Source organism: Tenrec ecaudatus, unplaced genomic scaffold, assembly GCF_050624435.1.
Source record: "Tenrec ecaudatus isolate mTenEca1 unplaced genomic scaffold, mTenEca1.hap1 Scaffold_603, whole genome shotgun sequence".
In the NCBI taxonomy this organism is placed as follows: domain Eukaryota; kingdom Metazoa; phylum Chordata; class Mammalia; order Afrosoricida; family Tenrecidae; genus Tenrec; species Tenrec ecaudatus.
In genome coordinates, this window is record NW_027459486.1 from 195,333 (window position 1) to 210,535 (window position 15,203).

Consider the following 15,203-nt stretch of genomic DNA (forward strand, 5'->3'; position numbering starts at 1 on the left):
AGCTGTGTTACCTCCTTGTTCTTGTCTTTTGAAGGAGCTGAGATTAATCAAACACAGTCTACACTGTAGGTGGAATTTGTCATAAACCTCAGCACTAAGAGGATCCTGAAGCCAGAGATATCTACTTTTAAGCAGATATGCACGCCTATGCACACAGGTCCTAACTGCTTCCAGTGCTTGACCTGTGTCCTGCGCAGGCGCCGCTGGCACAGGTCTATTCTGACGAATTCTGACACTCAAGGGGACAAATCTCAAGCTCTCTCTGAATATCAGGGAGTCATTAATATGTTTTAGATATAATTTATCTCTTTTATTAAAAGAGTTTTCACATCAACCAGCTTACAGCTCAGAGGACAATCTGTATAGAGACTGGTCTGTGACCTGGGCAAAGGAAATATAGCTCCTTTATTTACTGTCACATACCCTCACTCTCTCTGTCTCTAGCCTATGCTGAAACCTCACCACCAAGTCCCTTCATCTTAATCACAACTCTGGAGGTGGCTTTGGAACATCTACGAGTGATGGACATGCCTCTGATGAGGTCATTGTGAGATCACATAACTGCTGCCATTTCATTACAGTTGATAAAGCCCCCATCCCCTTCCATAAATTCCCAGCTACAAGGAACTCAGCCGGGTGGTGCCAGTGTGTCTGGGGCAGGTGTTTGTGCCTCAATATACCCTATGATGCTTGGAAGTGGCCCATGACACAAACTACGGGTAGGTCTGAGAGATAGCCCAGTTTGCTGGAACAAGGACTCCACCCTTTCCCCAAGAAGATCCTCTACCTTCGGAGCAATCTGCTGGGGGCAGGCATCCATCTGGCCGGAAACTAGATGGGCTACTCTGTGTCTTGTGCATCCATGTCTGTAGGCCTTCCAGCGCAGCCTGCAACTCATCATTGCGGTCCTGCAGGTCCTATAAGCAGAGTAGAGATGGCCCTGCAATCCCCATGCTACACAGCAAGGCCCAAGGAGCAATGCAGCACCGCAGGGTCTGCAGGATGCCCAGTGGAAAGGAAATTCAATTCCTGACAGCAAACATGTAACATTCAAACTATAAGTTTCCAACTATGCAGTGAGTTAAACATGACAGGGATAATTCAGCTTTCTTAAATCCTACATCGCCTTCTATCACTAGAATCATAGCAGGGGCTAAATTTTTTTTTTTAAAGTGAAGTGAATGTGGAGGAGAAATGCAGATCACCAACACCTGACTCAACAGGAATGTGTGCAAGTCCACCACAGTGATGGGGTATGGCCAAGAAAAGCAACTCACTGGTTTCCTTTCTCCAGAGGGTTCTGCAGCTTTGACTGTCAAGGCGTTGCCATCATCTTAAAACAAAATGCCACCCAGCAGAGCAGAAAGGCCACATGGATGGCTGAGGCCCAATGAGGCACATAGAGTGGGGGCTGCAGGACAGACAGGCAATGCTGGGAGGCTGCCCTGAATCTGCACCTGGCTGCAGTGGTCTGTCTGCACAGGAGTTGAGGAAATGCACTGTAAAAAGCACACTTGGTTGCCAGGGTTTAGAGGCGAATCTCCCAAGACACAGCTCTCACTTGTAGATTTAAGGGTAAGAAGGCAAGAAGCGCCTGTCTGTGGGACTATCGTGGTGTGAAGTCTCTTGGCATGGCTCTTCTGTATAGGTCTTTGTGATTCCCATTGATGATTAGGTGGGACTTTGCAAATAGGGCATGTCTAACACAAAACAGAGTGGACTGGTTCATTTTCGTTGCCACTTCCCTGGCCATAGGGATGTGTTATCTTAGAACAGGAACAGAGAGGAATCCCATGAACTTAAGGGATAAAGAACTACCAGTGGAGAACAAATGAGATCTCTGTCTAAAGACAAGAGGAACCAGAGGCTGTGAAACAGAAATTACTGGACAGACTGAAAGAACAAGGCAAAGTCAGAGGCTGAGGCAAGGAGACACGAGACAGAATTGAAGAGCAACACAGAGACTAAGGACTAGAGAAAGACTTGATTGAGGCGAGATGATACTGTGGACCAATGACTGTATCCTTAGTGTTTTCTGATCTTGGCTTGTAGTAACCCTTTAAGTTCTCTAAAAAGCTCCCTTAATTGTGAGTATTGCCTGTGAGCTCTGTGCGACCAGTGCAATGGATTATAGAACACAGCACAAAAGTAGAATGCTGTGGAAGAAACAGTTACTATCAGAAAAGGGTAAAGAATGATGGAGGGTGGAGGCATGCCTGATCTCTATTTTGTGGCAATCGGCCTTGATTGATGGAGCTACGTAGGATTCTTCTCCTTGATGTAGCCAGAGGTCAGCTATGCACTCCATGCGGTTTACTCAGGGACCCTAGATCCCTTCGTGAAGGAATGTGAGGTGTGTGGTCACTTTCCCTTTTGTGCACCTGGGGATGGGGGACTTGGGACTCTTCAGACCTAATGAATACGGCAGCAGTGCTCCCAGGGACTATAGGAGTATGATTCTACCTGGTTTCTCCTTTAGGAAACGTACTCTGGAGGGACACTAGACATTGAACTGTGAAGAAGCCCAAACTGGCCCATCAGGCAGCCACATGGTAAGCGAGCTTTCAGACATTTCTGGTCTAGCCAGTAAGGTGTGTAGCTGAGGCCCCGGCATCATAGGGCAGAGAAGAAACATGTTTGTTATGCTATGTCTGAGTTCCTTCCCACAAAATATAAAATCTATGAGCATATTTAATTGCTATTTTAGGCCATTAAGTGTTGGCGATAATTTCTTATGGAGCCATAGTAACTGGAATAACATGTATGAGTGAGCCACAAATAGCTCATGGAAATAGGATTAAAAGGTAAAGGAATTTTCCATGAATTTTTGAAGCCCTTTTTCTGTAATTTACAAAGGTAAATTACAGTCTCTTGAGGGGAAAAGTATATTAATTTTAAGTGGGAGAGAAAAAAAAGTTCTCACAAAAATCTGTTAAGAAATGGATGGTAGAGACTTCCAGGAAGATGGCGACTGAGTAACACACAGCAGAGGAACTCCACAGAAATCTGTGCAGGAGAGTCACTAAGAGGGAAATTCCACACCACCAGGTCGCAGAAGGAGCATCAGAAAGATAAGTAGGCAGAGATCCAATAGGTTTTAAGGAGCTGGGTCTTTTGGCTTACCACAATGGAGGCCAGCTAGGGTTTGACCTTAGCCTAAGGTGACCAGACGTACCGCTTTTTAAACATTTTTTCTCGTGTCTATGGTGTTTTTAAAAAGTCCCAATTTTTGGAAAGAATGCACAACAAGTGAGGGTATATACGGTTTTCGGCTGCCATGTGGCAATTTCACCAGGATATGAGTTTTATCAATGGTGTCCCGCTATACCAATGTTAAAATCTGGTCACCTTACCTTGGCCCGGCCACTGTCTTGGCTGGAGCCAGGATCATTTGTAGGCAACACAGGGGCTTTATCTCAACACAGCCACAGTTTGACACCATCTCAGGGCAGGGATTAAACCCCTCCAGCCCCATGGTCAAGGATCAGGTTCATTTATATTGATGCTTCAGTTTCCCTCTCTTCTCTCTATTCCCCCCTATCCCCCTGTCTCAATGGGCTGTTTTTTTTTCCTTCTCTTTTTCTCTTCCCCTTTCTCTCACACAGCACTGCCAACATCCTGACCACTACCCTTAGCCTAGGGCATTAATGCCTGCACTCAACCCTGCTGGGCGAGCTCCTCCCTCTGCAGCATAACCGGAAGCTGGGAAAGCCCACCCACACTCCAACAGGGGATATCCTGCCCAACTTCTTCCCTGGAAAAGCCCACCTGCCGGTCCTCTGTAGTGCTTAAGACATGGCTGGAGAAATTCGGCACCCCTTCTTTGGGGGAAATCCTGCCTGTGTGCCTTGGGGAGCTCCTATCCATCCTCTGTGGGCCCACGTTACTGAGGGAGCTTCCTCCCGCCTGCTGTAGTGCCTCACAGACTAAGAAAGCTTATCAAACACTCACCAGCTTTCCACGGAGCAGTGGGAAACTCTGCCTAACCTACGCAGTGATCTACCTGATCAGGGAAATTCCGCCCACCATTCACGGTGCTCTATACCAAAGCGGGCAACCAACCAGATTTCTGTGACACTCCTGTTGCAGCGGGCACCTTTGCATGCCACCTGTGACAACCCAAGCCGTCATGGGCCACACCATCATGGATTCTTGTGAGATCACCCAGTAAAGCACCATCCTCGTGGATCCACAACAACCCAACCAGCATCTCCGGAGAGGCCCATCCAACTTGTTGACTAGGGAAAGAGTGAAGCCACAGGAGGATAAAGTGGTTGGCTAATTCCATAGTGAAATTAGCTGTAGCAGTTCGAAGAAGCTTTCCTACGAGTCTCCCAGAGAGAGCCAGTGCTCTTTGACTCCCTGAAAAATGGCACCTGGCTCCTCTAAAACAAACAGCAATCAGGCCCAATGACCTCAACAAAAAAACATGAGAAACAAACTTCAATGGCAGAGATGTCCTGAACCGAACGACATGCATAGAAGAAGCAGATATTTATCTGCCACATAAAGAATTTTTCAGAATACTTCTTGCAGTAATACAGGATATGAGAAAAACAATACAGAAAAAAGATGAAATGAAAGAGGAGATTAAGTCCATACACCAAAGGGAAATACAAGAGATCAGGGAAGAGATAACAAAAACTAGTAGCAGACACACAGACCTCGAGAATCGACTGGAGGAGGCAGATAATTGCACCAGTGACCTAGAGGACAGCCAAGGAGACTTTAAATGCGAACAAAAATCTAATAAGATCATTAGTGAAGCTGAAGAGAACCTAAAAGCTAGGTCTGATGCTATGAAGTGGAACAACATTAGAATTATTGGTATACCAGAGGAAGACACCACAAAGAAGTCAACTGCAACAGAGAGGAAATTCTTGGAGGAAAACTTCCCGAGCTTAATGAATGAAAACCTGGCAACCATTCAGGAGGCTGAAAGAACACCAGTCAGATTGAAACCCAAGAAGAAATCAAGGCACATCATACTTACTATCCAACTTTGAGGAAAAGGAGAAAATCATGAGAAGAGCTAGGGAAAAACAAGCAATCACATAGTTTCCCAAATAAGAATATGCTCAGACCTATCATGTTTCCCCAAAAGTCAGACATCCCCCCAAAATAAGACCTACTTACAGTTTTGCCTCGGGCTGAAATATAAGGCATCTCCCAAAAATAAGACCTCCCCAAAAATCAGCACCCCCGAAGCTACCGTAACTCTGGACTCTGGATCATAGTGGTGGGCACCACCACGCAGCTCACTATTGGCTGCAGCGCAGTCAGAGCAGACAGGTAGTACGATGTCTCTTTTAATAAAACAATAAACAATAAACGTGTACCACATTCTTCTCCATGGAAAAATAAGATATCCCCTGAAAATAAGACCTAGTGCATCTTTGGGAGCAAAAATTAATATAAGACACTGTCTTATTTTCAGGGAAACAGGGTATCAGAGAACACTATGAAGAAGAGGAGAGAGTTGTTGAGCAACATTGCAAAAATTGAAGTAAAATAATGCAAACCCAAGAATACTCTACACAGCCAAATTATTGATCAAGATAGATGAAGAAGTAATTGTCTTTTAGAGAAGGAAAAACTCAAAGAATACATTAGAAGAAACCCAGCCTGGATCCTTGTCGATCCAGTATAGGCAGAAGAACAGCACTCACCAAGCATAAGTAAGAGACTGCCACAGAGAACAACCTCACCCAGAGGGAAACAAAGAGAAAACAGCCCCCAAGATAGCATTGGATTAAGGGTGAAAAGAAGTCAAGAATGAAACACACACACACACACACACACACACACACACTACATTAAAAAGAAAGGGAGGTGGGAAAACACCCAACACAAAAGGTGTAAGATGACATCACAGAGTCCACGGATGGAAATAATACCCCTGAATATCTATGAACTAAACTCAGGCATTAAAAGACTGAGGCTAGCAGACTAGTTTAGACTAGTTTAGAAATACAACTAATCAATCTGCTGCCAACAGGAGACACATGTCAAGACTACAAACAAAACTAGGCTGAGAATCAAATGCTGGAGAAAAACATACCAAAGAAACAGCAATTAAAAAAAAACCAAGGGTTGCAATCATAATCTTGGATAAAACTGACCTCAAAGTGCAAACCATAAAAAGAGATGAGGAACGCTATATAATGCTCGAGGGAACAGTAGGCAAAGAACCACTAAGCATTGTAAACATATTCCCCAAATGACAGACCTGCTGAATACGTCAAACAAATGCTTCAAAATATGAAAAAGGAAGTCACAGCCTCAACAATTATAGTAGGTGACTTCAATACACCACTCTCTGAGAAAGAAATATCACAGGGAAAGAAACTCAACAAGGAGGCCAGAGATCTAAACACTACAATTAGTCAATTTGACCTGATATATATTTACAGAGCTTTTCATGAAAATACAAAATATTTCACATTCTTTTCAAGCCCACATAGCACATATTCGAAGATAGACGACATGCTGGGGCATAAGTCAAATCTGCATAAATTTAAGCACATTGATATCATATAGACTTCTCTCACTGACCACTGTGCCATAAGGCTGGAAATCAGCAAAAGGAAGATGAATAAAACAAGGCAAACAATTGGAGGATGAATAACTCTCTACTGAAAAAGGAGTGTGTACTGGCTCAGATCATAGATGAAATTAGGAAATTTCTAGAAACCAATGAGAATGAGAATAAGACGTACCAAAACTTATGGGACACAGCAAAGGCAGTTATCAGAGGAAGTTTCATAACAATACATGCACACCTGATAAAGGAAGAAAGCCATATGATTGATATGCTGGCACAAAATTTACAGCAACTAGGGCTGAGTCAACAGCACAATCGTGCTAATAGCAAAAGAAAAGAAATAATAAAAAATCAGGGCTGAGATTTAGGAGAGGGAAAATAAGAAAACTATGGAAAAAATTAATGCTGCTAAAAGTTGGTTCTTTGAAAAGATAAACAGAATCAACATATCGTGGGTAAACCTAACCAAAGAAAGACGGGAACAAATTTCAATAGCAAGAATGAGGGATGAAAGAGGGGACATTACAACAGACTCTAATGAATTCAAAATGATAATTAAAGAGTATTACGAAGGACTGTATTCCAATGAATTCAACAACTTGGAAGACATGGTCAAATTTTGAAAAATAATCCCTCCCTCGAATTTCCCAGAGGAACATCAAGAATGTCAATAGACCCATAGCAATAGAAGAAATAGACAAGGATATCAAGGGATTACCAACCCCAAATTCCCTGGACCAGATGGCTTCACAGGACAATTCTACCAAGCATTTAGGGAAGAAATGACACCAATCCTACACAAAATCTTCCAGAACATAGAAAAGACGGCAACCTCTTGAAGCAAGTATAAATATGATACCCAAACAGGGCAGGAATCCTACAAGAATTGAGAACTACAGACCAATATTCTTAATGAACACAGATGCAAAAATTGTTAACAAAATACTTGCCAATAGAATACAAATGTATATAAAACGAATACCATATATACTTGAATATAAGCCGACCTGAGTATAAGCCTAGGTACCTAGTTTTTACCTGGGAAACTAGAAAAACTGATGACTTGAGTATAAGCCTAGGGTGGGAAATGCAGGATGTGAATTAACACAGAGACCAGAGGGGAGAGACGGAGCGCAGCCACGGACACATCCTGACCAGTTCAGCTGCCAGCGTAAGTGAATCACTATGGGTGCTTCTGCAAATTGGAGCCTTCCACGTCATAGGATGGCTCTGATTGGTTAGATGTGAGTAACAAACATTCAAAGCCCTGCAGTATCAGTGGGGCTTTGAATGAACAGCGGAGGAACGACAATCACCTGTGAGATATTACACCTCGTATAAGTTAAACCCCAGTTTTTCAGCACATTTTTTGTGCTGAAAAATTCAGCTTATACACGAGTATATATGGTAATTCACCATGACCAAGCAAGATTCATACCAGGGATAGTTCAACATACGAAAGACCATTAGTATCATGTGCCACATTGACATGAAAAACTCTAAGAACCACATGATAATATTGATAGATGTGGAAAAAGCATTCGACAACATCCAACACCAATTCCTTTTTAAGACACGTCAGGAGATAGGAATGGAAGGACAATTCCTCAAGACAATACAAGCTATATATGAAGAACCAACAGCCAACATGGTAGTCAATGCAGAAAAGAGGAACACAATTCCACAGAAAAAGGGTCCAGACAAGGATGCCCCTTGTCCCCACTCTTATTTAACATCGTACTGGAGGTTTTAGCTCGCAGCATAAGGCAAAGGAGAGACATCAAAGGTATTCGTCTGGGGAAGGAAGAGGTAAAACTATCGTTATATGTAGATGACATGATTTTATAAATGGAAAATCCCAAAAGATCCAAAAGGGGCAGAGTGGCAGGATACAAGATCAACAAACAGAAGTCCACTGGACTGCTATACATATCAGCTAAAATAACAGAAGAGGAGGTCAAAAAGGTGGTACCCATCACAATAGCCAAGCACAAATTAAAATATCTAGGGAAATAGCAGACTAAAAGAACAAAAGATTTATATGAGGAAAACTATGGAACACTATTACAAGAAACCAAGAGTGATTCAACAAATGGGAGAATATCCCATTTTTGTCTATCAGAAGACTCAATATAGTAAAGATGTCAGTTCTCTCCTAGGCACTATATAACTTTAATGCAATCCTGAGAGAATTACCCTCATCTTTCTTGAAAGAAATGGAAAAACTGATTACCAAATTCATATGGAGAGGGAAGAAGCCCAGAATTAGCAGAGACTCCTTAAGAAGGACACAGTGGGAGGGCTTGCTTTACCTGACTTTAGCACATATTATAATGCCATCATGGTCAAAACTGGGAGGTATTGGTATAATGACAGATACTTAGACTACTGGAAAAGAACTGAAAACCCAGAAATAAAATCATCAGCATACAGACAACTCACTTTTGATAAAGCCCCCAAAATATCAAAAGCAGGTACCCTCTTTAACAAGCGGTGTTGGAAAAAATGGATATCTACCTGCAGAAAAATGAAGCATGACCCTTATCTGACTCCATGCACAAGAATAAACTCAAGGTAAATCACAGACCTTGAGGTAAAACTCCAAACTATTAGGTCCATCAATAAGGGAACTGGGACCAATCTGAGAATTTTGGCACTGGGAATACATGGGATAGCAGAAACAGGGAAGGACACAAATGCACATGAGTCACAAATTGACATGTGGGATACACTGAAGATAAAACATCTGTGTACATCAAAATAATTCACCAAGAGAGTAATAAGAGAGCCCACGGACTGGGAAAACATCTTTAGCCTGACACATCAGACAAAGGCCTTATTACTAAAATCTACAATACTCTGCTAGTTTCCAAAGAGAAAAAAACTAATTGCCCACCGAGGAGGTGGGCAAAGGACCTGAACAGCAGTTCCACAAGGGTACAAATCCGAATGCAAGGAGTTGGAAACAACCCAAATTTCCACCAACAAATGATTGGATTAAAAAACAGTGGTATATACATACAATGGAGTACTACACATCACTAAAAAGCAGTGATGACAAATACTAAGAGGACGCCTGGCCCTCCCACCAGAAGAACTTATTTCAAAAGACGGCATTGAATCTGCAGCTCCAGGAGAGGGACATCACATGGGTGATGATGAAGGGGGAGGAGGAGAAAGTGGAGCACATCCTGGCCCACCAGGTCTTGAGGACGATTATCCCGATTAGAGCAGCCAGTCCACAGAGAGGACCACATGGCCAGCCCCACTATGAGACATGACGCCCCTCACTGACCCATAGCTCTACCGGGGACAACACTGGAGACACAGTGTGGGAACTACGCCTGATCTGATCCCGCCACACCGAGGCAAAACACTAAGGGGGTGCAACAGAATAGCAAGGGAATGGAACGGCGAGGTCCTCAGGGAATGATGAAGGTGGACTTTGGGGCTAGGGTGTGGTACCCCAATTGATTGAACTGGAAAACACTCCTAAAGGCCAACACACAATCCTTGAACTAACTACAAACTTTTCTTTCTTGTGCTTTTTTTTGTCATTGATTTATTGTTGTTGGTTGGTTGTATATTGTTCCATGGTATTTTTATGTCTTGTTTTTGTGCATGTTATTATCTCCGCTGGTCTTTCTAAATAAGATAGGCTGGATGAACAATCTGGAGGATAAAACAACAGGACCGACAGTTCAGGAGGGACATAGGAGAGGTGGGGGAAAAGGTAGTTGTGTTAACAAACCCAGGGACAAGGGAACAAGTGATCTAAATCAGTGGTGAGGAGGGGCTGGGAGGCCTGGTAGGGCATGATCAAGGGTAATGTAACAAAGAGGATTTGCTGAAACCCTGGTCGGGACTGAGCATGATAGTGGGACAGAAGGAAAGTCAAGGGAAATAGAGGAAAGAGCTAGGAGACAAAGGGCATTTATAGAGGTTTAGATAAAGACATGTATATATGCAAATATATTTATATATGAGGATGGGTAAATAGATCTATGTGCATATATTTATACGTTTAGTATTAAGGTAGCAGAAGGACATTGGCCTCCACTCAAGTACTTCCTTAATGCAAGAATACTTTCTTCTATTAAATTGACATTCTGTGATGCTGACCTTTTCAACGCAACTGCTGAAGACAAAGCGGGTGCATAAGCAAATGTGGTGAATAAAGCTGATGGTGCCCGGCTATCAAAAGATATAACGTCTGGGGTCTTAAAGGATTGAAGATAAACAAGTGGTCATCTAGCTCTGAAGCAACAAAGCCCACATGGAAGACGCACACCAGCTTGTGTGATCACAAGGTGCCAAAGGGATCAGTTATCAGGCATCAAAGAACAAAAAATCATAACATTTTGTGCTTGCCTCCATGATATGATCGCTGAAGACAAATGGGTGCATAAGCAAATGTGGCAAAGAAAGCTGATGGTGCCCGGATATCAAAAGGTATAGCGTCTGGTGTCTTAAACGCAAACAAGCAGCCACTTAGCTCAGAAGCAACAAAGCCCACATGGAAGAACCACACCAACCTGTGCGATCACAAGGTGTTGAAGGGATCAGGTATCAGGCATCATCAGAACAAAAAATCTTACCATAGTGAATGAGGTGGGGGGGCGGGGTGCAGATTGGAGATCCAAAACCCATTTGTCAGTCACCGGAATCCCCTTGCAGAGGGGTGTAGGGGAGGAGGCGAGCCAGTCAAGGTGTGATGTAGCAACAATGAAAAATACAACTTTCCTCTAGTTCCTAAATGCTTCATCCTCCTGCACTATCATGATCTGATTTCTACCTTGCAAGTCTGGCTAGACCAGAGGATGTACACTGGTGCAGATAGGAACCAGAAACATAGGGAATCCAGGGTGGATGATCTCTTCAGGACCAGTGGTGAGAGTGGCACTACTAGAAGCGTAGAGGGAGAGTAGGTTGGAAGGGAGGAATCGATTTCAATGATCTGCATTTGACCTTGTTACTAGGGGGTGGACAACAGAAAAGTGGGTGAAGGGAGATGTCGGACAAGGCAAGATATGACAAAATAATAATTTATAAATTATCCAGGGTTCATGAGGGAGGGGGAAGCGGGGATGGAGGGGACAAAATGAGGACCTGATGCCAAGGGCTTAAGTGGAGAGGAAATGTTTTGAGAATGATGAGGGCAATGAATGTACAAATGTGCTCTACACAACTGATGTATGTATGAATTGTGATAAGAGTTGTGTGAACTCCTAATAAAACAATTAGGCCTCCACTTACTCAATGCAAGAACACTTTGTTCTATTAAATTGGCATTCCAGGATGCATACATTCCCGACATGATTGCTGAAGAAAAATGTGTGCATAAGCAAATGTGGTGAAGAAGGCTGATGGTACGTGGCTATCAAAGCGTCTGGGATCTTAAAGCGTTGAAGATAAACAAGCGGCCATCTAGCTGAGAAGCATCAAAGCCAACATGGAAGAAGCACACAGCCTGTCTGACCACAAGGTGCAGAAGGGACTGGTTATCAGACATGAAAGAACTAAAAATCATATCAATGGGTGCCCACCTCCCTGATACGATCAATGAAGACAAACGTGTGTGTAAGCAAATGTAGTGAAGAAAAGTGATGGTGCCCAGCTATCAAAAGATATAGCGTCTGTGTTCTTAAAGGTTCTAAGATAAACAAGTGGCCATCTAGCTCAAAAGCAATAAAGCCCACATGGAAGAAACACACCAGCCTGTGTGACCACGAGCTGTCGAAGGGATCAGGTTTCAAGCATCAAGGAACAAAAGATCATATCATTGAAAATGTGGGTGAGTGCAGAGTGGAGACTCAAAGCCCATTGGTAGCCAATCGGACACCCCTTAGTGAAGGGTTGTGGGGAAGAGATGAACCAGTCAGAGTGCAGGGTAGCAGCGATGAAACATATAACTTTCCTCTAGTTCTTAAATACTTCCTCTCCTCCACTATCATGATCCCAATTCTACCTTACAAATCTGGCTAGACCAGAGGATGTACATTGGTACAGATAGCAACTGGAAACACAGGGAATCCAGGACAGATGACTCATTCAGGACCAGTGGTGAGAGTGGCGATGCCTGGAGGATGGAGAGAATGTGGGGTGGATAGGGGGAACTGATTACAAGAATCTACATATAGTCTCCTCCCTGGGGGAGGGACAGTTGAGAAGAAGGCGGTGGGAGACATCGGACAGTGTAGTATATGACAAAATAATCATAATTTATTAATGATGAAGGGTTCATGAGGTAGGGGACAGTGGGGAGGGAGGGGGAAAATAAGCAGCAGATATTAAGGGCTCAAATAGAAGGCAAATGTTTTGAGGATGATGATGGCAACAAATGTACATATGTTCTTGACACAATGGATCAAGAACATATTGTGATAAGAATTCTATGAGCCCCCAATAAAATGATTTAAAAAAATAAGAAAAAAAGTAGTGATGAATGCATGAAGCACATTGGAAAGAATTGGAGGAAATTATACTAAGCGAAGTAAGCCAAGCAGAAAATGAGAAGTACTATATGAGTCTGATGAGGAAAGCTTAAAAAAAAAAAAGTGCAAAACGGGCTTAGGGAAAAAACTATTGTATATAAACATTCCTGGGTTCAGGTTCAGGGAGTATGGCAGGGACCAGACCAAATCCAGGAATACATATGGTAGACAACTAAAAAGGAAGGGGAAAGAGAGAAAAAACAAAAACAAATGAGTAGTTGGGGAACAGGGCACTAACTCCCACAAGGGGAGTGTATTATTCATATCTTCTCAGGGAAAGAGGGACCAGACTACAAAGCGGTGCTCTAAGATGTGAAGGCAACATACTGGCATGAAGCAGGGAACCAGTAGAGGGGTCTGAGAGACAGGCCCCAATCCCAACTATGTGGACAACAACCCCTGCCCCCTGAAGAATTTACCTTAGGGGCAGCACTGAAGCTACAGCTCAGGGAGAGGGACATGTCTGATCAGAGCACACAGGAGCAAATGAGGGGGGAGGAAGAGAGAGTGGAGCACATCCTGGCCCACCAAGACTTGAAGATGATATCCCTGCTCAGAGCAGCCAATAGCTAGAGAGGGCCATATGGTCAACCCCACTATGAGACATGACATCCCTCACTGGCCCATAGCCCTATAGGGGACAACACTGGATACACAGTGAGGGAATTATGCCTGATCAGACCCCACCACACCGAGGCAAAACACTAAAGGCGTGCAACAGAACAGCAAGGGGAGCAGAGCAAGGACGTCTCGAGGGAATACCAAAAATAGACTTTGGGGCCATGGTGTGGCACTCCATCAGACTCCACCAGAAAACACTCCTAAATGTCAATAGACCTTGAACTATTTTCTTTTTTGTTGCTTTGTTTTGCTCTGTCTTGGTTTGTGCATAGTATTATCTCTGCAGGTCTGTCTAGATAAAAGAGTCTGGATAAACAATCTGGAGGAGAAAACAACAGGACCGAAGGTTCCAGGGGACATAGTAGAGGGAGAGGTGGGGGAAAGGAAGTGGTGTTAATAAATCCCAGGGACAATGGAATAACAAGTGATCCAAAATCAGTGATGAGGAGGGTGTAAAAGGCCTGGTAGGGCTCGTTCAAGGGTAATGTAACTGAGAGGAATTACTGAAACCCAAATGAAGGCTGAGCATGATAGTGGGACAAGATAAAAGTAAAAGGAAATAGAGGAAAGAACTAGAAGGCAAAGGACATTTATAGAGGTCTAAATACAGGCATGTACATATGCAAACATATTTATATATGACAATGGGGAAATAATCGATCTATGTGCATATATTTATAGTATTAACGTAGCAGATGGACATTGGGCCTCTACTCAAGTACTCCCTCAATGCAAGAACACTTGTTCTATTAAACTGGCATTCCATAAGACTCACCTTCCCAACACGATCGCTGAAGACAGCACAGGTGCGTAAGCAAATGTGGTGAAGAAAGCTGGTAGTGCCTGGCTATCAAAAGATATAGCACCTAGGGTCTTAATGGCTTAAAAATAAAGAGGCCATTTAGCTGAGAAGCAATAAATCCCACATGGAAGAAGCACACTACCCTGTGTGATCATGAGATGTTGATGGGTTCAGGTATCAGGCATCAAAGAACAAAAATATTATTATCACTGTGAATGAGGGGCAGTGCAGAGTGGGGATCCAAAGCCCATCTGTAGGCAAGTGGAGATCCCCTCACAGAAGGGTCACAGGGAGGAGATGAGCAAGTCAAGGTGCTGTGTAGCAATGATGAAACATACAACTTTACTCTAGTTTCAATGCTTCCTCCTCCCCACTATCATCATCCCAATTCTACCTTACAAATCCAGCTAGACCAAAGGATGTATACTGGTACACACAGGAACTGGAAACAGAGGCAATCCAGGACAGATGACCCTCTCAGGACCAGTGGTGAGAGCGGCGAAACAGGGAGGGTGGAGGGACGGAGGGGTAGAAAGCAGGAACTGATCACAAGGATCTACATATAACCACCCCCTGGGGGACAGACAACAGAAATGTGGGTGAAGGAAGATGCTGGACAGTGTAAGACATGGCAAAATAATGATAATTTATAAATTTATCAAGGATTCATGAGGGAGAAGGGTTAGGAGGGAGGGGAAAAAGGAGGAGCTGATACCAAGGGCTCAAGCAGAAAGAAATATTT

The 15,203-nt window shown here is 43.4% G+C and overlaps 1 pseudogene; it reads right to left on the reverse strand.

Annotated features, from left to right (window-relative positions):
• The window catches only part of LOC142436770 (ninein-like protein), a 140,796-nt pseudogene that overhangs the window by 4,067 nt on the left and 121,526 nt on the right, over nt 1-15,203 (reverse strand).